The sequence below is a fragment of the Aquarana catesbeiana genome, linkage group LG12 (assembly GCF_042186555.1).
Source record: "Aquarana catesbeiana isolate 2022-GZ linkage group LG12, ASM4218655v1, whole genome shotgun sequence".
Classification (NCBI taxonomy): Eukaryota; Metazoa; Chordata; class Amphibia; order Anura; family Ranidae; genus Aquarana; species Aquarana catesbeiana.
In genome coordinates, this window is record NC_133335.1 from 34376413 (window position 1) to 34400033 (window position 23621).

General features: G+C 45.7%; 1 protein-coding gene across 2 annotated transcripts in view; it reads left to right on the top strand.

Annotated features, from left to right (window-relative positions):
• Window positions 1-3264: 3264 nt before the first annotated feature.
• Window positions 3265-23621, top strand: part of LOC141113742 (chloride channel CLIC-like protein 1) — a 327043-nt gene continuing 306686 nt past the window's right edge. Inside the window, exons 1-3 of one of the 2 annotated variants that reach the window (XM_073607029.1) lie at window positions 3265-3465; window positions 8978-9065; window positions 15106-15223. The gene's annotated coding sequence lies outside the window, so the exon portion shown is untranslated. The remainder of the gene's footprint in view (window positions 3466-8977; window positions 9066-15105; window positions 15224-23621) is intronic. The other variant, XM_073607028.1, reaches the window with a different exon arrangement.

Genomic DNA, 23621 nt, shown 5'->3' on the forward strand with positions numbered 1-23621 from the left:
TGCAGGGAAGGAGGAGTTGCAGGAAGGAGCCGAAGCTGCCCGTGACCTAGATGGGGTAAGTGCTGGGCCAACCGACCGGATGGCGGTGTAAGTGTGGGGATGACCGATGGAGGAGGGGGGGCGGCAAACAAGACATCCCAACGCCATGCCCCCCCCCCCCAGTTGGTCGGCTCCACATTTACACTACCACTTCCCCTGCCACTGGTGTAAATACTTACTTTTGTGTGCATCTACTGTAAGTGCTGCACTACTGGAATCAGCTGGGCCATAGGCACTGCTGTGCTTACAAATGGAAATCTGCACCCCGTTTTAGCTGTGTAGTTAAAAAGAAAAAAAAAAAAAGAAGGAAATGCATACATATCTGCAGATTTTAAACATATATGGGGATCAGGAAGGAATTTATTTTCACACATTGGAGCAAATTGGATTATGTTTTATGTTTTTTTTGCCTTCCTCAAGATCAGGGGTCAGCAACCTTTTTCCACTTAAGGGCCAGATTCAATGTATGTGAATGCATGGAGGGAAGCATTCACCTGCTAATAAATGAAGCCAACATTACACAGCCCCCGCACCTCTGGCCCCCTTTACATTACACAGTCCCCGCACCTCTGGACCCCCCCTATACAGCGATCGGTACCTCTGGACCCCTTTACATTACACAGCCTTGCCCTGCATATTATACAGCCCCCCCCCCCCCCGCTGTGTAAGCACAGAAGGATGGGGCGCTTTAAACTTTTTTTTTTTCTTCTTTTTTATTTATTTTTTTATTTTTACACTGTCCCTTTTGAAAAAAAAAATTCTGATCACTTTTATTGCTGTCAGAAGGAATGTAAACATCCCTTGTGACAGTAATAGGCAGTGACAGGTACTCTTTATAGAGGGATCTGGAGTCTATAAGACCCCAAATCCCTCCTTTGCACTTAAAAGCATTCAAAACGCCAAGTTTGGCTGTTTTTAATGCTGTAATTTTTTAAAATTTGCCACCTTTAAAGAGGTACTGCCGTCTGCTCACATAATTAGTAATAAAAACATATTTGCCATTCTGAAGCTTCCCTCCAACCACTTTGCATATTATTTTATATATACTGTGATTCTGTACTTGCCAAATATGCTGCAGAAATCTCCCTCCACTGAGTCTGGCTGCAGCCATTTTAACTGTGGGCAGCTGAAGCTGCTGCCTGTTCACTTCCTGGATTTACACAGACACACAGAGGAGCACCTCCAGCTCTCATTGGCCCTCTTATGACTCATCCCCCCTCCCTTCCTGGCAAACTTTCACAAGTGAGAGACAGAGCTGTGCAATATCTCATAAGCTAATGACCAGACAAGAAACAGGAAGTGGGCTGTATAAGGTATTTACTGGCAAAAAAAAAATGTTTTACTATCCAAAGTTAAAACAACAAGGACAGAAGATTTAATAGATGGAAATATGAAAAAATGACTGAAGGTCCGCTTTAAGTCTTCTGTAAACCGGAAGTGATGTCATGACATTGCTTCCAGGGGTAACTAGATCCGAGACCCGATTGAAGCTGATTTCGGCCTCGTACGGGTCTCCAGGCCAACCTGCGGACGTGCCGGCTGGTCGCTCGGGCCTTCCTGGGGAGACGGGAGAGCCCAGGCGAGCCGCAGAAGGCGGCGGGAGGGGGACATCCCCTCCTGCTGCTTGGGAAAAAGCCGAGCAGCTGCATCGGTTGTTATCCCAAGAAACTCAACCGCCAGCTCTAAAAAACAATACCGGGGTGATGCCTGCAGCTGCAGGCATCACCCCTGGTACAACCCTTTCAAGCCGAGACCGCATATTTGCGTACGGTCGGCGTGAAGGGGTTAAAATGTCTGTGTGAATTTGTCACATGCACTGGCGGGCCTGACATTTCGCAGCGGCAGGCCATAGGTTGCAGACCCCTTCTCTAGATCAGCTGTGGTTATAGGGTTGTGTATGGGGAGGTTTCCTATTACTTTTATTTTTTTTTTTCTAGTAGTTGAACTAAATAAACTGTTTCTTTTTTTTACTGTTGTCTTTTTCCATCCTAACTATGTAACTATGTAAATGCATTCAAGCAAAAAGTCACTTGAAGAAATATATACCTCTAAACGTGATTACTTTAGGCTTGTATTTGATGCGGGATCTTCTCTGCCAGTGAGAACCTGCATTCCATGCAGATAATCCACACATCCCCGTGTAAATTACGCCTTTTAATCTTACGCCTTTTCAATCCGTGCTGCTAAAACCCTTCTCTCCCGCTTCTTCGAGCGCCTAATCTATCTGTGACTGAATCCTATTATTTTATGGTGATCCTCCTCATCAGATTATACAGCCGTTGATTCTGATCTGTGGATTATTACAGGAAGCAATGATCCCTATGTTCTAATCCTCCAGGAATTGCCAGATCTGGGTTATTAAATACGATTTGGTGGCGTAATCTGGGCATTAGTGCTCCTGGCTTGTAGTGAGCGGCTGTGACCGTTAGGTGGCAGCAGAGTACCGGTCAGGCGAAGACCCGGACACCCGCTCGATCTTCCTCCAGTGTAAATCTGGGCATTCGTACGATTGGTTGTAGTGAGGTGTTGAGGCCACGGGGTGGCAGCAGAGCACTGCTCAAGCGAAGACCGCGGGAACGCGCTCTATTACCGCCAGTGTAATCTGGGCATTATTGTGCCTGGTTGTAGTGAGCGGTTGTAGCCGCTGGGTGACAGTATAGAGTACTGCTTCAACAGAAGAACCCGGGAACGCGCTCGATTTCTCCAATGTGATCTGGCATTAGCCGCCTGGTTGTAGGGTGCGATTATAGCCACTGGGTGGCAGCAGAGTACTGCGCAGGGAAAGACCCGGGAACGCGCTCGATTTTTCCAATGTAATCTGGCATTAGCCGCCCGGTTGTAGGGAGCGATTATAGCCACTGGGTGGCAGCAGAGTACTGCGCAGGGAAAGACCCAGGAACGCGCTCGATTTTTCCAATGTAATCTGGCATTAGCCGCCTGGTTGTAGGGTGCGATTATAGCCACTGGGTGGCAGCAGAGTACTGCGCAGGGAAAGACCCAGGAACGCGCTCGATTTTTCCAATGTAATCTGGTATTAGCCGTCCGGTTGTAGGGAGCGATTATAGCCACTGGGTGGCAGCAGAGTACTGCGCAGGGAAAAGACCCGGGAACGCGCTCGAGTTCTCCAATGTGATCTGGCATTAGCCGCCTGGTTGTAGGGAGTGATTACAGCCACTGGGTGGCAGCAGAGTACTGCGCAGGGAAAGACCCGGGAACGCGCTCGATTTCTCCAATGTGATCTGGCATTAGCCGCCTGGTTGTAGTGAGGAGTTGTGAGCACTGGGTGGCAGCAGAGTACCGGAGAAGACCCGGGAAAGGCGCTCACACAGGAGCCCGCCATGTTTGGTCCTCGCCGGGACCCGTAGAAGCGGCTGATTTAAACCCGAGGAGGAGGAAGCCCGGTGAGTGTCAGTGAGGGGCTCTGAGGTAACTCATTAGGTGTCTCTGCGGCTTCCTGGGGGACACGGACATGCTGACACTTGTAGTTCTACAGGAGCTGCAGTCACTCCCATTGTCTCAGCATTGCTGACTGAAGTTCTAGAAGCTTCTCCATAGTAACAGGGCGACACCTGACTGACTGCAAGGTGGGGGGAGGGGAGGGTGACAACACTACTGAGGAAATACCCGGGTTGTCACCGGCTCCTCCTCCTCTATCGGAAGGCCCCGTTATGTCCCGACCTCTCTGAAAGTAGAACTAAAGACAAAACGTTGTTCTTCTGGATGGAGAACGGCTGACATCACACGCGAGGGATGCCGGAGCGCTGCGTAGTCCCGCCATAGAGCATTCACTGGAATCGTCTGTCCTAGGCGCCCAAACCTTGCCAACGTGGGACTTGTACCCTTTTTTTTTGGAGCCGACGTTGGCACATTTTTTGAATAACGTCGTTTAGAACGTTTGGTTGCACGACAAAACGCCCGTTTTACTGGGTTCAGGGGTGCCAGGAACAATGAACGCCGTCCAAACCCGGGGATTTCTAGTGCCAGTCGGGAAACGCGGGCCGGAATATGCGTGCGATTTCCTGAATCCCTCGGGTCCCGCTCACATTTTGGCGATTGGGAACCCAAATGGAGGCAAAATGCGCGTTTGAATGGCATTCACCCCCCCAAACGTGGTGCGATTTTTGACGCGCCTGTAAAAAAACGTGCCTGGCTTAGGGTCAAAATTTGGCCCCCCCCCCGAGCTTCTTGTGCGCGACAAAACGCACAAAGGGCAGCCAATTCGATTAAACGGGCTGTGCGACACGGGTAAACGCCTGTGAATCGCGCTTTTAAAATTGCTAGAGGGAACCCGCGTTGTGGGTGAACAGGGCCTAAGGGAGGGCTATAACCCCGCGGGCCACAATTGTTTTCTATGCATTTTTTTTATTGGGGGGGGGCAGCAAACGGCCCCGGTCGCTTGCTGCCCCCCCCATAACGGCCCATATGTCACTCAAACGTCAGCCCACCAGCCCCGCATGTACCCCATCCAGGTCGCAGTCAGCGCTTCCTCCTCGGCAGCTTCACCCTGCGTCTCCTTCAAGGCGGCTTCCCCTGCGTCTCCTCCTCGCCGGCCAATACGATCGCTTCTCCTCTAGGCCAATCGTGTCTCAGGCGCACTGAGCCCACCCAGTTGTGTGACAACAGCGAATTCATATTTGCTATGGTCTTCCTGATTCTCCTCCCGGCCAATCAGGAAGACTATAGCAAATTTTAATTGTTATACAGCTGGGTGGGCTCAGTGTGCCCAGAGCCCACCCCTTTTTTTTTAAAAGCCAGTTAACCATCTCAATACCGGGCACTTTTACCGCTGTCGCACTTTGAATGACAATTGCGCGGTCATGTTACACTGCACCCTAATGAAATTTTGTCATTTTTTTTTTCCCCCACAAATAGAGCTTTCTTTTGGTGGTATTTGATCACCTCTGCGGTTTTTATTTTTGCGCTATAAACAAAAGAAGAGGGACAAGTTTAAAAAAAAAAACACAATATTTTTTACTTTTTGCTATAATAAATATCCAGTTTTTAAAAAAAAAAAAAAACAACAATTTTTTTTCCTCAGTTTAGGCCGATACGTATTCTTCTTCTACATATTTTTGGTTAAAAAAAAATCTCAATAAGCGTATATTGATTGGTTTGCACAAAAGTTATAGCGTCTACAAATAGGGGATAGTTTTATGGCATTTTTATTATTTATATATATATTTTTTTTACTAGTAACGGCGGCAATCTGCGATTTTTTTTTTTTTTTTTCCTTATTGCAGCGGACATATCGGACACTTTTGACACATTTTTGAGACCATTCACATTTATACAGCGATCCGTGCTATAAAAATGCATTGATTACTGTGTAAATGTGACTGGCAGGGAAGGGGTTAACACTAGGGGGCGATCGAGGGGTTAATGTGTGTCCTAGGGAGGTGATTCTAACTGTGGGGGGAGGTGACCGATCGGTGTCCCTATGTACAAGGGACACACATCGGTCTCCTCTCCTCTCTGACAGGACGTGGATCTGTGTGTTTACACACACAGATCCACGGTCCTGCTCGGTTGCTGGGCAATCGTGGGTGCCCGGCGGACATCGCGGCCGCCGGGCACGCGCATCGGGTCCCCAGTGACGCAGCGGGCGCTCCCTAGTGGCTCGGGAAGGCGGTCGCGTCATATGACGTCCGCCCAGAACGAGAGCTGTCTCGTCCCGCAGTCATATGACAGCTAGTAGTTAAAGCCTCAGGCTCTAATCATGTGCTTAAAAAAAAAAAAAAAATTGGTATTCATGTGTCCAGCGCCCCGCATGTAGATTAGGGGCTGGGCGCATGGATTAGGGGGACGGCGCTCCTCGTGGATGGGCCGCCACTGGCTTTTTCTGTGTTTTTATACCAGCTCAGAAATAAGCCCTTCTAAGACCCCTTTCACACTGGGGCGCTTTTCAGGCATTTTGGCGCTAAAAATAGCGCCTCTCAAGCCACCCCAATGTGAGAGCCCGAGTGCTTTCACACTGGGGCGGTGCACTTGCAGCACAGGAAAAAGTCCTGCAAACAGCATCTTTGGGGCGGTGAACCGATCCTCCACCTCCTCTGCCCATTGAAATGAATGGGCACCTCTGCCGAAGCACTTGCAAAGTGCCTCGACAGCACCACAAAACGGGCGCCATTAACCCTTTCCCCGGCCGCTAGCAGAGGTTAAAAGTGCCCTGCTAGCAGCCGAAGAGCACCGTTTTAACAGCGGTAAAGCCGCATGGCCTCAGTGTGAAAGGGGTCTAATTTGTTTTCTTGCATAGCTCACAGTTCTGAGAAAGGAATAAATAGTTAGGAAAATACAAGGTTATTTAGGGCTGCAGTCACACCTGGGCAGATTTGCCGCGATTCTGCCCACTATTTCAAATCGCCCAGGTGTGAATGAAAAAATCACACAACGTCCATTTCAGATGCCGTTCGTTCGAATGGCCCCTAAAAACGTGGTGCGGTTTTATTGCAATAAATCGTGGCAAACGGCATCGCTTGAAGCATGTCGCCCAAAAGAGGCTCCTGAGTTTTTTTTTTTTTTTTTTTTGGGGTGACCATGTTTCACGTGATGTGGTTCTGCTGCGATTAAAGTGCGATTTTTATCGCGGCAGAACCGCACCTTGCTTTTAGCTGCTGTTCAAATAAATGCAATCTGAAATGTGCGTTGTGCGATTTTTGTAATTCACACCTGAGAGTTTTTGAAATTGCGGGAAAATCTACCCACGATTCAAAACGCCCAGGTGTGAATGCAGTCTTAGGGCCCTTTCACTCTTGTACTTTTTTTTTCTGCATTTTTTTAAAGAAAAATACTTCCCTTTAAGTCCTATGGGACTCTACACACCACTGCTTTTATAGGTGCGATGCGTTTTGAAAAGTCCCGCAACTTCATCTCTGGTGCGGTTTTGAAAACCGCACCAAAAACGCAAGCTTCCCATCGACATGAATTGAAATCGTGGTGATCGTGATTTGCATTTTTGAATCGCATGCCCATTTTTCACGGGTGCAGGCAACCCAAAAATGTGCAGGAAATGCTCCTGAAACACGGCAAAATTGTGGTAAAAAGGCATGTGTGCTTTTACTGTGATTTTGCTACAGAGCAGCATGAAAGGGCCCTTAGGGTGGCTTCACACTTTGTGCAGTGTACCCGCGTTTTTTTTGTGCAGGCTAGCTGGGATTTATGTCACACAGTTTTGGTGCACTACACACCAAATTGTAGCCTTAGGGTTTTACGGCTCGTTCACACTAGAAAACTTCCTGCACCACATGGGAACACGCTGCCCTTGGTAATGGCACCCTAAATGCATCTAACAAACACAGTGCATTTGTGGCCACCAAACCCCCCACAGTACTGTAGTATCGTGTTGATTAACAGCCATGAGAGCCAATGGTGCAGCTGCTGTGTCTCAGCTAATCAGGAGGGAGAGTCCTGGATGGCGGAGGGATTCGTGGACATCGCTGGACAGAGAGGGGGCTCAGGTAAGTATTAGGGGGGCTGCTACACAGAAAAGGCTTTTTATCTTAATGCGTAGAATGCATTAGCCGCTTCAGCCCCGGACCATTTGGATGGCCAAAGACCAGAGCACTTTTTGCGATTCGGCACTGCGTCGCTTTAACTGACAATTGCGCGGTCGTGCGACGTGGCTCCCAAACAAAATCGACATCCTTTTTTCCCCACAAATAGAGCTTTCTTTTGGTGGTATTTGATCACCTCTGCGGTTTTTATTCTTTGCGCTATAAACAAAAAAGAGAGACAATTTAAAAAAAAAAAACACATTTTTTGCTATAATAAATATCCCCTAAAAATATATAAAAAAAAAAACTTTTTTTTCCTCAGTTTAGGCCGATATGTATTCTACATATTTTTGGTAAAAAAAATTGCTATAATATATTGATTTGTTTGCGCAAAAGGTATAGCGTCTACAAAATAGGGGATCATTTTTGTGGCATTTTTATTAATGTTTTTTTTTTTTTTTTTTTTACTAGTAATGGCGGCGATCAGCGTTTTTTTTTTTTTTTTATCGTGACTGCGACATTATGGCGCACACGTCGGACAATTTTGACACATTTTTGGGACCATTGACATTAATACAGCGATCAGTGCGATTAAAAATGCACGGATTACTGTAAAAATGTCACTGGCAGTGAAGGGGATAACACTAGGGGGCAGTGAAGGGGTTAATGTGTGTCCTAGGAAGTGTTCTAACTAAAGGGGGATGTGGACAGTGCAGGGAAACTAACAGATCCTCTGTTCATACTCTGTATGTATGTATGTATGTATGTATGAACCGACGATCTGTCAGTTCTCCCCTCAGAGAACCAGAAACTGTGTGTTTACACACACAGATCCCGGCTCTCTTTGAGCCCCGAGCGATCGCGGGAGTTCGGCGGTGATCGAGACCGCCGGGCATTTGCACCGGCGCGGGGAGTGCATGCCCCCTAGTGGCCACAGGGCGAAGCAACGTTGCATAACGTCGTTTCGCCCAGCCGTGCCATTCTGCCGAAGTACAACTGTGGCGGCTGGTCGGCATGTGGTTACGATAAAAAAACCTTCTGCCTTTACCACTTCTTTAAAGCAGTATTAAATCCAAAACCAAAAATGTAAATGCTTACCAATCATTAGATGCTGTGGCTGCATTAGTTTTGAATTCTTAGGCTTGTTTCTTTTTTTTTTTTTTTTTTTTAATAGTCCCCCCCCCCCCCACTCTGAAGGATCACAGGGGGTCACCTGTGGACAGCAACATTGTCAGTCTTGGGGGAGGGGAGTGTTAGATGTACTAGCAGATTTAGATACACTAACAAATTGAAGCCAAACTCCATCTTACACTTTATAAGCAGTTACAACTGCTTTTTTTTTTTTTTTTAGGGGAAAGGCTTTACATAAATAAATAAAAGCTGATCATTGTAAGCACCTTGTCAGTGGTAAATGTTTTGTCTCAACACTCTATCTTCTACATCTGCAGGACAGCCTGTTCTGTTGAAAAACAGTATCGCTAGGAGAAAATAAAGGAAAAAGGAAAGAACTAATGCAGCCATCACATCTAAGAATTGGTAAGCTGTGATTATAATAAATGTTTACTTTTGGGTTTAATACTGCTTTAGCCTGGGTTCACACTGTAGTGGGTGAAGAAATGCTTGTAAATCGCTGGCATTCCTGCACCCAAAACACGCTGCCCTTTAGCAGACATGCGGGGGGTGCTGTTAATCTTTAATTACACCCTTATGCATCAGAAAATGTGGCATGTTTTGGGGGCGTGAAACTGCATGGGCCAGAGTACCGTGCCACTGCATTTAAAAAAAAAAAAAAAAAAAGGGAGAGGGTCAGGGAACCTTTTACCTGCATTACTCACAGGTGAAGCATGAACGGGCTGCTGTACCTGTGCAAATGTGAGCTGCACCACCTGCAATAGTGTGAACCTAGCCTTGAAGGATAAGTTCAGCTTTGCAAACAAAATAAATAAATGCACATTTTTTTTTTGCATGTAAAAAAATATGTACCGGTATTTTATTATTCATTTTTTTATAATGGACCTGTACAAGCTTTGCACCCACGATCAGCAGGTCTTTGGTGTAATGCCACGGTCCTGCAGACTGTCTGTGTATCTGTCTGCCCGTACTTCTGATACAGCCAGGCAGTTACACTGTGACAGGAAGCATGAATGACCTACCACAGTACTCAATAGCGCCATTGTAGTTTGTTGAGAACTACAAGCCAGCAGTTGCAAAGGCTGCAAGACCTTGTCATTTTCCATTTCACAGAACACTGTGAATAGATGACGCGGGCGGGGCTCCGCACAGCCACGTTTGTTGCAGAATGTGACAGCCAGTGGCGGGGGGGGGGGGAGATCCTCCGTTAGCTGTCAGAATGTGGGATCTGGAGCTGGTGCATCAGTAACAAGTTTAATGTGGGTTATAACATGCTACAAAAGGTGAACTTATCCATTTAAGGAAGATGAATCATAATGAATGGCTCAATGCAATGAACAATAAAAGGACCCATCTCTTGGGATTGTAGCACACCACGACAAAGTCATGTGCTGCCATGTGTTTGCTGCCACGTCATAGTGCTTCTTCAGACTGATAATCAGAAGGATATGCAGTATGCTGTGTTACTACAACACACATGTCTGAATGGGACCCCCTTAAAGCGGAGTTCTGCCCCCCCCCACGGAAAAAAAATTAAGTCCGCAGCTACAAATACTGTAGCTGCTGACTTTTAATATTGGGACACTTATCTGTCCAGGGATCCCGCAATGCCGACACCCCAGCTTTAATCTAGAATTGGCTCTTAGGTGCTGCCGCCGCCATTCCTGGTTCCCTACTGCGCATGCGCAAAGCGCGCTGCGCTTTATAATTGGCCTGGCAGTGGAGGAAAGGAGGCGAACTTCTGAGGGATGTCAGTCTCCCAGGAGTGGGGACGGATACCTGTCAAATGCAGGTACCTGTCCCCCCCCCCCCCCCCCCGAAAGGTGACAAATGTGGCACTGAAGGAGAGGAGGGAGTGGATAAGCGGAGCTTCCACTTTTGGGTGGAACTCTATTTTAACCCTGAGAGAAATAACTTGAGGAGCATCTCGTTTATAAATACATTGATCCAGTACACTGCAACTAAAGTAGTGGCCAACACATTGTTAACTACTTCCGGACCACCCACCGTACACTAACTGCGGCAGGGCCGCTCGGCTGCGTGAAACAACGTACCTGTACGTTGTTTGTGCTCCCTGGTCTGGGGTATGCGCCGCCGGCGACCCACTCCCGCTGTGATTGGACACAGTGGGAGCCAATCAGCAGGTCACCCACGATCGTTCAGGGGAATGACAGAACGTAATGCAATAAAGGCAGACTGTGGTTTTATCACAGAGGAAGGGAGAGATCTGTGATTCCAAGTAATCAGGAACACCAATCTCTCTCTTTGTCTAGTGTCAGCATCCCCCTCACAGTTAGAAAATACTCATAGGGAACACATTTAACCCTTTGATTGCCCCTGATGTTAACCCCTTCTCTGCCAGTGTCATTTATACAGTGTCAGTGCGTTTTGTTTGCAGAAAAGGGCCTGGTCATTAAGGGGGTAAATTCTTCCGGGGCTGAAGGGGTTAAAGAAAAACTTTGAAAAAATATATATCCTCTTCCTGTCATTTTCCTTTTCTTCATGTCTCTGTCTTAGTCATAATCTCATTGTAGCGCCATTATCAACTGATCCTTGTAAAACTGTATTCGCATATCTCTCTTGACAGATATTTACAATCTTGACAGAAACTTTCACTCATTAGTAAACGGCCTCATGTTCTCCGTTGCTCAGTTCACCAACCTTTACTCCTGTTGCTAGGTTACCAGCCCAGCAGCCGCCGATACCTTCTAGGGTCTCTTATGGCTTCCTAGCAAAAACTACATTTAAAGTGAAGCAGTCTCCGGCCCGAGCAAATTGGACTGAGCATAAATTATTATTGTTGTTGATATTCCTGGACACTTGGGAGGACAATTTTTCTGCAACAGGAAAAACAAAATATTACTAATGTACTTTGCATAGCCCATGTGGCCATGCGCTTCAGCAGTTATATCATTGTCAATTAAAAAAAAAAATAATTAAAAAAAAAAAAAAAAATATATATATATATATATATATATATATATATATATATATATATATATATATATATATATATATATATATATATATATATATATATATATTTTTTTTTTTAATTTTTTTAGAGGTGGATAGGGGGCGAAGACAAGGGGTGACTTGAAAAGGGGAGTTCCTGAACCTATTTCTCTGAGAAAAAAAAGCCATATATATATATATATACAGGGCTTTTTTTTTCTCAGAGAAATAGGTTCAGGAACTCCCCTTTTCAAGTCACCCCTTGTCTTCGCCCCCTATCCACCTCTGAGCACTGATTACTTGGTTCCATCCTCTACCCACCTTCCAGTATGGACCTTTTTAGAGACTACAGAACCAAGTATCATTTTGTGGTGCTAAGTAATCTGGATAGATTTTATTAATAAGCATATTACACCCTTCTTTCAACAATAGACCCCCGCAACAAAATGACCCTCCAGTAACAAAAGATCCACCCCAGCAACAATAGACCCCTGTCAGCAACAACAGATCTCCCAGAAGCCAGCATCAATAGACCCTCCAGCAGCCAGCAACAATAAACCCCTCACTCATCAGTAGATCCCTCCCAGCAACAATTTGCCCCCAGCAACGATAGATCCCCCATCAGCCAGCATCAATGGACCCACCAGTAGCCAACAACAATAGACTCTTCCCATCAACAATAGATCTCCCAGCCTCCAGCACACCCCAGCACCCTTTGCCATTACATACATTCAGTGAAGGAGGTGCCGGAACTGCGTTCCCCCACGTTCCCGCTGAAAAAAAGATATATATAATGAACCATTGGAGTAAAAGCAACCCTGGCAGTGTTATGATTTGTCCCAGCTACTGTCAATTTTAAGTCAGATTGGTCTTAAAAAGTGAACCTTTTGGCACATCTTCTAATGGTTGCAAAGGCTTGTATTCCAGCACTTTGGAAGAGAGCAACCCTCCTCACCCCCCGAATAAATATCGCTGGCTAAAATCACAGAAATCCAGAACACGGAGGACCTTACTATGTCAATCAAGGAACAGAGTGAGAAATTCTGGAAGGTTTGGACCCTTTAATTTTTCTATAAACCCAGTCCCACTTGGTGTTTTCAGGGGTCATTTCTTGCCCCTAGATCCATGCCTTGACATTTGGGACCTCTGGTGGGTGGTCAGGCGAGGAAGGGGATCTGACTTCCCCTCCTATGTCCAGGTGCCTTTTCCTCCATGATCCCCCTTTCTGCCCCCCCCCCCTTTTATTTTCATTCTCTATTGTAAGCGGCGCTTTACCGTCGGTATTTGGCCGCTAGCGGGGCGGTTTTACCCCCCGCTGGCGGCCGAGAAAGGGTTAAAAACCACCGCAAAGCGCTGTAGAGGCGCTTTGCCGGCGGTATAGCCGTGCTGTCCCATTGATTTCAATGGGCAGGAGCGGTATATACTCCGCTCCTTCACCGCTCCGAAGATGCTGCTAGCAGGACTTTTTTCCCGTCCTGCCAGCGCACCGCTCCAGTGTGAAAGCCCTCGTGGCTTTCACACTGGAGAGACAGCAGCGGCTGTTTCGGGTCAGTTTGCAGGCGCTATTATTAGCGCAATAGCTCCTGCAAACCGCCCCAGTGTGAAAGGGCCCTAAAAGTATCTGCCTCTATCTTTTGAAAAACATAAGAAAATAACGGGAGCGGCACTCGCCGAGATGTTATGCAGTATACTACATAGAACGATTCCACATATTGCAGTTTTCTGTATTTGTGTAAACTTGATGTACAGATGTTCACATTTGTCGGTTTCTTGAAGTATGTTGTGTACCGCTGTATGCACACATTTCTGATTCTGTAACTTCTCGAAGATGTGGCAGTGTCATTTCCCATATATAAATAAACAATTTATTAAAAGAAGAAAAAGTGAATCTTTTTGATTTTATATTAAACATTATTTAAAAATTCAAATTCTGCTTAAAGTGGAACTTCAGTAATTTTTTTTTCAACTTTCCATCTATTAAATCTTCTGCTCTTGTTTTAACTTTGGATATTAAAATATTTTTTTCTGCCAGTAAATACCTTATACAGCCCACTTCCTGTTTCTTGTCTGGTCATTAGCCTAGGCTTATGACATCATGCACAGCTCTCTCTTGTGTGAGTTTGGGGGGGGGGTGTGAGTCATAAGAAAGCCAATGAGAGAATGAGAGCTGCAGAGCTGAAGGTGTGCCTCTTTGTAAATCCAGGAAGTGAACAGGCAGCAGCTTCAGCTGCCCACAGTTAAAATGGTTGCAGCCAGACTCAGTGGAGGGAGATTTCTATAACATATTTAGCAAGTACAGAATCACAGTATATATAAAATAATATGCAAAGTAGTTGGAGGGAAGCTTCAGAATGGCAAATATGTTTTTATTACATATTATGTGAGCAGACTGCAGTTCCTCTTTAAGTCTCATGCACCCGGCATTTTTGTGCAGGCAGAAGGCACAGGTGTACTGTCCAGCCCTGCTGCTTGCAGCCAGTAAAACTCTGAGAGTCTGAAAGCTGATGGGGCTGGGTGGTGTACCAAGTGGGAAATTCCCGTAATGCAGACTTCTTGTGTTTATGGGAATTCGTCCCTGAGCATGTACTGCCCTAAATGTTAGTACCGCTAGGTGCACCATCCAGCTGCAGCAGCTTTCATCCTGTTTCAACTTTGTTGTCTAGAAAACCCTTTTCTTACTTGGACACCTTTCACACTGGAGCGCTTTACAGGCGCTACAGCGCTAAAAATAGCGCCTACAAAGTGCCCTGAAACAGCCGCTGCAGTCTCTCCAAAGTGAAAGTCCCAAGGGCTTTCACACTGGAGCGGTGCACTGGCAGGACGCTGAAAAAAGTCCTGCTAGCAGCATGTTTGGAGCGGTGTATAACACCACTCCTTCACCGCTCCTGCCCATTGAAATTAATGGGGCAGCGCGGCTATACCGCCGGCATAGCGCTGCTGCAGCGGCGCTTTGCAGTCGGTTTTGAATCCTTTTTCGTCTGCTAGCGGGGGTTAAACCCACCACGCTAGTGGCCGAATAGCGCCGCTAAAATGACGGTAAAGCGACGCTCAATATAGCGCCGCTTTACCGCCGACGCCCCCACCTCCCCAGTGTGAAAGGGGCCTTACTGAAACTAGTCTTAATTTGCTATTGGGGCATGGCTTTAGGTAGTCAAAATTAAAACCATCCAACTGTGACCACCTTGACCAATGTAAGTGCCCTTATTAGTCACTAAAGATCTCTCACTGGAGAGGAAAATGGCATTTAGTGGGGCCATGTCTTGGCTCATTAACAAAGTGAAACGGGGATCTAGGAGGTTCACAGAGGAAGCCATTTACACTAACAAAGGTAATAGGTGACAGCTGGTTATGTCCGCTCCTAGGCAAGGCCTTTACTTTTAAATATTTAAGATGCTGAACAGGCTCACAAAACGGCTAGTAAATTTAAATGAAGCCTTTGCTTATATACGTGAGATATAGATTAATCTATTATTACATTTATTTTTTTCAGGAGTTTGAAGCTGAAGAGATTGGGGGAAAAAGTGCAACTCTTAAAGAGAGACTCATTTAATTTCTCGGCTTCCTTCCTTTCTACTATTCTCACTGTCTGGTATTGCAGGCAGTATCTGGTAAGCCCCCCCCCCCTTTTTTCTTCTTCCAATCATTTAACATTAGTACATGTCTGTTTTTTCATAAAAAAGTAGGAGATCTGCTGGTTGTTTTAGAGAGTTTATGACTGACTCAATAGGTAAACAAAGCACAACTGAAGCTTCTGTTTTCATCTGGCATTAAGTGTCTGTATAATACTAAGGCTGAATGGGGGTAGATGGGAACCCTAGCTAGAGTAAATCGTCATGTCACTGGCTCTTTTGAACAGCATTGGGCTTCATGTACACTACAGCTCCTAAACTTCAGTTTAGAAGCCTTTGGAGTTTTTTTTTTTTTTTGCTAAAGCTCCTAAACTCAACTCTATAAAAGCCTATGGGGGTGGTTTGCGAAAGCCTCTGGCGCACGGCGAGGCGCAATGCACATTTCCATATTTACGAAACGGTTCGCCGGTAACAGGGCTTGAATTCCTCATTTACTATAGCGATCTCGGCGCACTGGAGAATGCAATCTGTGCGCCACTATGGACATGGCGCACGGCATCTCCAAATCAATATTGACAGAAGATGGAGGTGCCAATATCATGGGGTGATGTGAGGAAGTTTAGTAACAACTGATCAAGTAACAACTATGCCCAAAATAGAATGAGAAAGTAACTTTTTCAGGGAAAGCCTGCTGTGCCTGCAAGTACGTATAGAACTGCGTGAGATCAATGTAAGCAGTGCGCATGCACAAGGGGCTCTTGCACTCGTTCACATGAGTTTGTTCACTGCTCGGCCAAAATCTTAGTACAGGTTAAGCAACGTACATGCAATTGCATGGGTTGAACGGGCGCACCTCTAAACTGACAATTTTTTTTTTTTTTTTTTTTTTTTACGCTGGTACACCTTTATGTATTTTTTTTTTTTTTTAAGGAGATTTACACACAACATATGACATGCACCTTGTTAAAATTATGTAAAAAGACTCTAGACTCTAAAAGACTCTAGCTCATCCTAAAAGGGCATTTAATCTCCCCCCTCTAATACATATGATTTCCTTGGGCTATCTTTTGCTTTTAAAGGGGAACGCCACTAGGGTTGCCACCTGTCCGGGATTCACCCGGACAGTACTGGTTTTGAAACATGTGCCCGGGTCTCTGCCCGCCTGAGACCCGGGCACATTATTCATCTCAGACCCGTGGCTCCCTGTGCCGAAGCTGTGTCATCAGTGCGGCAGTGGAGTTTCGTGCCGTAGCGCCGCCTTAGCGCTGCTTGATTTCTGCTCCTGCTCAGCTGTCTGAGTGCAGGATGGAGTCGGGACACAGAGGCGGAGCCTCCATGTTACCGGCCGGTGCTCTCCTCCAATCCTCTGGCTGCCAGCAGAAGGGACAAGGAGGTGGGCGGAGCCTCCCCATTCCCTGCTGGAGTGTGTGCACAGATAGCGCTGGGACTGGAGCCCAGCTTCTAAGGTAAGTTTTTACCATCCATGTCAGGATTTCAAAGTACTCTCACCTCTCCCCCCACCATACACTATACATACATACATATATACATACGCCCCCCCTCCCCCCACCATACACTATACATACATATATAAATACACCCCCCACCATACACTATACATACATATATAAATACACCCCCCACCATACACTATACAAACATATATACATACACCCCCTCCCCCCACCATACACTATACATACATACATACACCCCCCTCCCCCCACCATACACTATACATACATATATACATACACCCCCCTCCCCCCACCATACGCTATACAAACATATATACATACACCCCCCTCCCCCCACCATACACTATACATACACCCCCTCCCACCACCATACACTATACAAACATATATACATACACCCCCCTCCCCCCACCATACACTATACATACACCCCCCTCCCCCCACAATACACTATACATACACCCCCCTCCCCCCACAATACACTATACATACATATATACATACACCCCCCCCCTCCCCCCACCATACACTGTACATACACCCCCCACCATACACTATACATACACCCCACTCCCCCCACCATACACTATACATACATATATAAATACACCCCCCTCCCCCCACCATACACTATACATACACCCCCCTCCCCCCACCATACACTATATATACATACACCCCCCACCATACACTATACATACATATATACATACACCCCCCTCCCCCCACCATACACTATACATACATATATACATACACCCCCCTCCCCCCACCATACAATATACATACATATATACGTACACCCCCCTCCCCCCACCATACACTATATATACAGTTCTGCCGGCCCCCTCCCATATACCATCCATCCATATAGTTCTCTCTCTCTCTCTCCTCCTCATACACCATCCATATATACAGTTCCCCCCATATATACAGTCCTCCCCCCCCATACACCGTTCCATATACAGTCCCCCCCCATATATACAGTTCTCCCCCCATACACCATCCATATATACAGTCCCCCTAATATATATAGTCCTCCCCCCATACACCATCCATATATACAGTCCTCCCCATATATACAGTCCCCCCATATACACAGTCCCCATATATACAGTCCTCTCCCTATACACCATCCATATATACAGTCCCCCCATATACACAGTCCTCTCCCCATACACAATCTATATATATATACAGTCCCCCCCCATATATACAGTACTCCACCCCCCCATACACCATCCATATATACAGTTCTCACCGGGTGACACAGGCCACTGCTCTACTGATACCGTCCTCTGCCCTACTGACACCATCCACTGCCCTACTGACACCATCCTCTGCTGATACCGTCCTCTGCCCTACTGACACCGTCCTCTGCCCTACTGACACCATCCACTGCCCTACTGACACCGTCCACTGCCCTACTGACTCCATCCTCTGCTGATACCGTCCTCTGCCCTACTGACACCGTCCTCTGCCCTACTGACACCGTCCTCTGCCCTACTGACACCATCCACTGCCCTACTGACACCGTCCTCTGCCCTACTGACACCGTCCTCTGCCCTACTGACACCGTCCTCTGCCCTACTGACACCGTCCGCTGCCCTACTGACACCGTCCTCTGCCCTACTGACACCGTCCTCTGCCCTACTGACACCGTCCTCTGCCCTACTGACACCGTCCTCTGCCCTACTGACACCGTCCTCTGCCCTACTGACACCGTCCTCTGCCCTACTGACACCGTCCGCTGCCCTACTGACACCGTCCGCTGCCCTACTGACACCGTCCGCTGCCCTACTGACACCGTCCGCTGCCCTACTGGCTGACAGTGTCCACTTTTAAGGTAGGCTATTTTCATATTTTAACTGACATTTCTTTTATTAATCGAATCATATTGCTTTTGTTTTATTTAACCATGCCCCTTTAAGTCCCCCCCCCCCCCACTGTTAATGCAATTGGGCCACAGCCACTGTTCACTGTAGCACACCTCATTACTACTCTCTTTGGGTAACAGAAGGTATTTTACAATCATATAGCATGTACTACAAAAAAATTGCCGTGCGCCGCAAAAGTGTTCGGGTTTGGCTTGAAGAAAAGGTGGCAACCCTAAACGCCACACTCCATTCTACAATGCTCGTGCCTCCCCCCTCTAATCCCTTGGATTGGATTTCCATGGACTAACTTTTGCTTTTAAAGGGGAACTCTACACTCCACTCCATTCTTTTTAAGAGCATACAACTGGGACAGCTAGGAAAGGGGCAAGTAGAGCGATCGCCCAACCCCCTCCTGAACCAACATGCTGCCTTTGGGGCATGTTGGGCTCAGCCCAATACCAACCACAAAGCACCTTGTACCCTCTAGTTTAAAGGGGATTTTCACATTCCGTAAAGCCCACTATCTGCAGCCCCCCACAACCCCAGTCTAGAGTTGTGTGGAAGAGGCCCTTGTCCCCCTGAATATGGGACCAAGGTGGTTGACTTTTGGGGTCATTTTAAGCCTTAACAGACCCAAATGGCCTTGTATGTATTTGGGGGGGGGGGGGGGGGGGCAGGCTATTTTTTGTTTTGGGTTAAACACTTGCAGCTGCAATGTATATTTGTAAGTTTTCTGTAAAGCCGTACATCTTTGAAGCAGCATTTTGGATACATGCTACAGATGTACCACTTTACAGGCAGAGTAAGCACCCCAAAGTTACTAGCTTTTTAAGCAATTTTACTTTTTTAAAGCCACTTCTCCTTGTCTCGTTTTTGGGGTTGTCCAAATTGGTGACCTTGATATATGTCCCTCAGGGTGGGACCTGGGCTCCCTTGCCCATTTTAAGGCCAATAACTAGAATATAAGCCAGCCAAGTGGGGACTAGCAAAATTAACAAGTCAGTTCCCATAGACTGCAATGGTATTTGTTGTCTAACTTTTGCCCATGTAAGGCCTCATTCCCACGAGGCGGATCCGCTCAGCTCTGTCCGCCAGCTCTGCAGTAGATCTCTCCGTTGATCTCCACTGAGCCGGCGGATGACAGGTCCGTCTCTGCTCACTTAGCGGGGAGGGGCCTGTCAGAGCGCCGTCGATTCTTATGGAGGGATCGGACGAAAACGGACAACATGTCCGTTTTCATCAGATCTCATCCGATCCGCCAGGGCGGATGCGAACGTAGGGCCGTATGTCTGATTTTATCGGATGTCGGTGGACATGGTAACCGCTGACATCCATCGCTCCATAGACTCGCATGGAGCGTCCGTTCAGGTCTGCCTAAAAAACTGACAGGTGGACCTGAATGGTCCGTTCGTGTGAAAGGGGCCTAAGGCTCTTTGTTTGGAACGGGGGGGGGGGGGGGGGGGGGGTGTCCCATCTGTAATTTTGTAGCATGCTGGATGATGTGCTTAATTTTGGACAGGGGAGTGGCTTACTTTGTGCTAGCTGCATTTGGGTTAGTCTGGGCATGCTCAGGGACTTTATTTTATTTATTTTTTTTGTGCTTTTTGTGTGTGAACAGCACTTGGCTTTTTCTGGGCATGCTCAGAGAGTGTGTTTTTGGGTTAGTAATTTAAGAACATCCTTAACAGGTGTACCCACTTTGAAGTAATGTCTCTACATTGGGTGAACTTGCATTTTGTGTGTTTCATGGACTGTCCATGTGTTTTCAGTTGCCTTGTTAGAACACAAATCTATGTTATATATAAAGCTTGCAGATAGCATTCTTTATCTTGCCCTGAAAAGAGGCCTGTGTCCTTATAGAGCTTGTAACACATGTATTTTCATGTATTTTCTCTTTGTATTTTGTTTGTCTTTGCAAAACAGATGTGTTTTAGAGCAAGTATTTTTTACTTTTTTGTTTATTTTATTTTTTTTGGAGGGGGAGGTATTTTTCCCTGAAATATTTTTGATGTTGTCAATGTGTGGTGTTTGTAGGTTGTTAGTTTCACTTTGATTTAACCACTTAAGGACCGCCTAACGCCGATTTACGTCGGCAAAGCGGCACGGGCAGGCAAAATCACGTACACGAATTTTTGATTTCACTCTTCACTGCCTATCACAGTTTCGGAGGCCATGGAAAGCCATGGAAAGCCCAGGTGGCACAAACCCCCCCCAAATGACCCCATTTTGGAAAGTAGACACCCCAAGCTATTTGCTGAGAGGTATAGTGAGTATTTTGCAGACCTCACTTTTTGTCACAAAGTTTTGAAAATTGAAAAAAGAAAAAAAAAATGTTTTTTCTTGTCTTTCTTCATTTTCAAAAACAAATGAGAGCTGCAAAATACTCACCATGCCTCTCAGCAAATAGCTTGGGGTGTCTACTTTCCAAAATGGGGTCATTTGGGGGGGTTTTGTGCCACCTGGGCATTCCATGGCCTCCGAAACTGTGATAGGCAGTGAAGAGTGAAATCAAAAATTTTCACCCTTAGAAATCCTGAAGGCGGTGATTGGTTTTCGGGGTCCCGTACGCGGCTAGGCTCCCAAAAAGTCCCACACATGTGGTATCCCCATACTCAGGAGAAGCAGCTAAATGTATTTTGGGGTGCAATTCCACATATGCCCATGGCCTGTGTGAGCAATATATCATTTAGTGACAACTTTATGCAAAAAAAAAAAAAAAAAAAAAGTGTCACTTTCCCACAACTTGTGTCAAAATATAAAATATTCCATGGACTCAATATGCCTCTCAGCAAATAGCTTGGGGTGTCTACTTTCCAAAATGGGGTCATTTTGGGGGGTTTTGTGCCACCTGGGCATTCCATGGCCTCCGAAACTGTGATAGGTAGTGAGGAGTAAAATCAAAAATTTACACCCTTAGAAATCCTAAAGGTGGTGATTGGTTTTCGGGGCCCCGTACGCGGCTAGGCTCCCAAAAAGTCCCACACATGTGGTATCCCCATACTCAGGAGAAGCAGCTGAATGTATTTTGGGGTGCAATTCCACATAGGCCCATGGCCTGTGTGAGCAATATATCATTTAGTGACAACTTTTTGTAAATATTTTTTTTTTTTTTTTGTCATTATTCAATCACTTGGGACAAAAAAAATAAATATTCAATGGGTTCAACATGCCTCTCAGCAATTTCCTTGGGGTGTCTACTTTCCAAAATGGGGTCACTTGGGGGGGTTTTGTACTGCCCTGCCATTTTAGCACCTCAAGAAATGACATAGGCAGTCATAAACTAAAAGCTGTGTAAATTACAGAAAATGTACCCTAGTTTGTAGACGCTATAACTTTTGTGTAAACCAATAAATATACGCTTATTGACATTTTTTTTTACCAAAGACATGTGGCCGAATACATTTTGGCCTAAATGTATGACTAAAATTTAGTTTATTGGATTTTTTTTATAACAAAAAGTAGAAAATATCATTTTTTTTCAAAATTTTCGGTCTTTTTCCGTTTATAGCGCAAAAAATAAAAACCGCAGAGGTGATCAAATACCATCAAAAGAAAGCTCTATTTGTGGGAAGAAAAGGACGCAAATTTCATTTGGGTACAGCATTGCATGACCGCGCAATTAGCAGTTAAAGCGACGCAGTGCCAAATTGGAAAAAGACCTCTGGTCCTTAGGCAGCATAATGGTCCGGGGCTCAAGTGGTTAATTGTCTGTGCTGCATTATTTTACAAAATCTTCCTCAAGATGTTGTGACTAATAAATGTTTAAATCCTTAGGAGACTGTCTGTCTGTTTGTGGGCGCAGTTCTTTTAACTCCTGTTAATTTCCTCTGCAAAAGAGTCAGACTTCAATACCATATTCTGTTAGTGTCTCAAATTAAAATACATGTGTTTTTTTTGCTTTCCTTGCTCTTTTCCAAGACCTGTTTTGTTCACCAATAAAATTTGTAGCAAATTTGTATGTTTTTTTTATTTGTTTTGCAGATGCATGCTCAATCCAAGTAACCTCCCCCCCCCAACAGTTTTCATGCAACAGATTTCCCAGCTGCAGCTTAACTAGGCTGATTGGCAAAACCAAAAAAAGTGTGATTCTCTAAAAGCTACTTTCCTGGAGACTTCATGGTAGCGTATGCATCGATTGTGCATGTGCTGCCATGGATAGGCACCAGGAAAGGAAAATTACAGAGAGGTAAGTTTTCAATTTTCCATTTTAACGCATGGTTCTCAGCCTCAGTCCTCAAGTACCCCCGACAGGACATGTTTTGGGAATTTATCTTAGCTAAAATAGCTGTCCAAAATACCAGCCATTCACCTTAATTTAAAGCACCTGTGCAAGGTGAAGGAAGGCCTGCAAATGTGGCCCGTTGGGGGTACTTGAGGACAGGGGGTGAGAACCAATGATTTAGAGCACTGAGCTAAAATCAAGCTCAAGACAATACTACTCAAATTGTCGGAATTTGAGGGAAACCAAGTGAGTGTTAGAACCCCTGTTTGTTTTTTTTAGGTTGGGCTTTGTGTCCCCTTTCTGAAAATTGGCTTCACTTCCTGTGTCACATAGCCAAACAGGAAGTGAGGGTAAAACCCTACCAATGTCTTTCCTTAGGGACACACAGGTCAATCTAACTAGTGTCCCCATTAGGCAAATAGCACTTTGTTGTGTACACCCCAAATTATTAGGTATTTTGGGGTTTATTAAAGGCAAATCCACTCTGCAATACAAGCGTACTCGCTGTAAATCTGAGGGGAAGCACTGGTGATTTTATCCTCCAATTATGTAGCCAGCACACAGGAATGACATCGTGCCCCTCCAGGAAGTTTCTTGTACTGCTGCTAATTTCTTCCCACCACCATGCCCCATTCACTGTTCTCTGAGGAAGAGATGATCCTTATTTGCAAATTTAAGATACTTCAGTGTGTGTGTGTGTGTGTATATGTGTGTGTATATATATATATATATATATATATATATATATATATATATATATATATATATATATATATATATATATATATATATATATATATAAGAGTTTAGGAGCTGCTGCGGAAGCTTCAACCTCCTGGCAGCAAAATCAGTTTGCATTT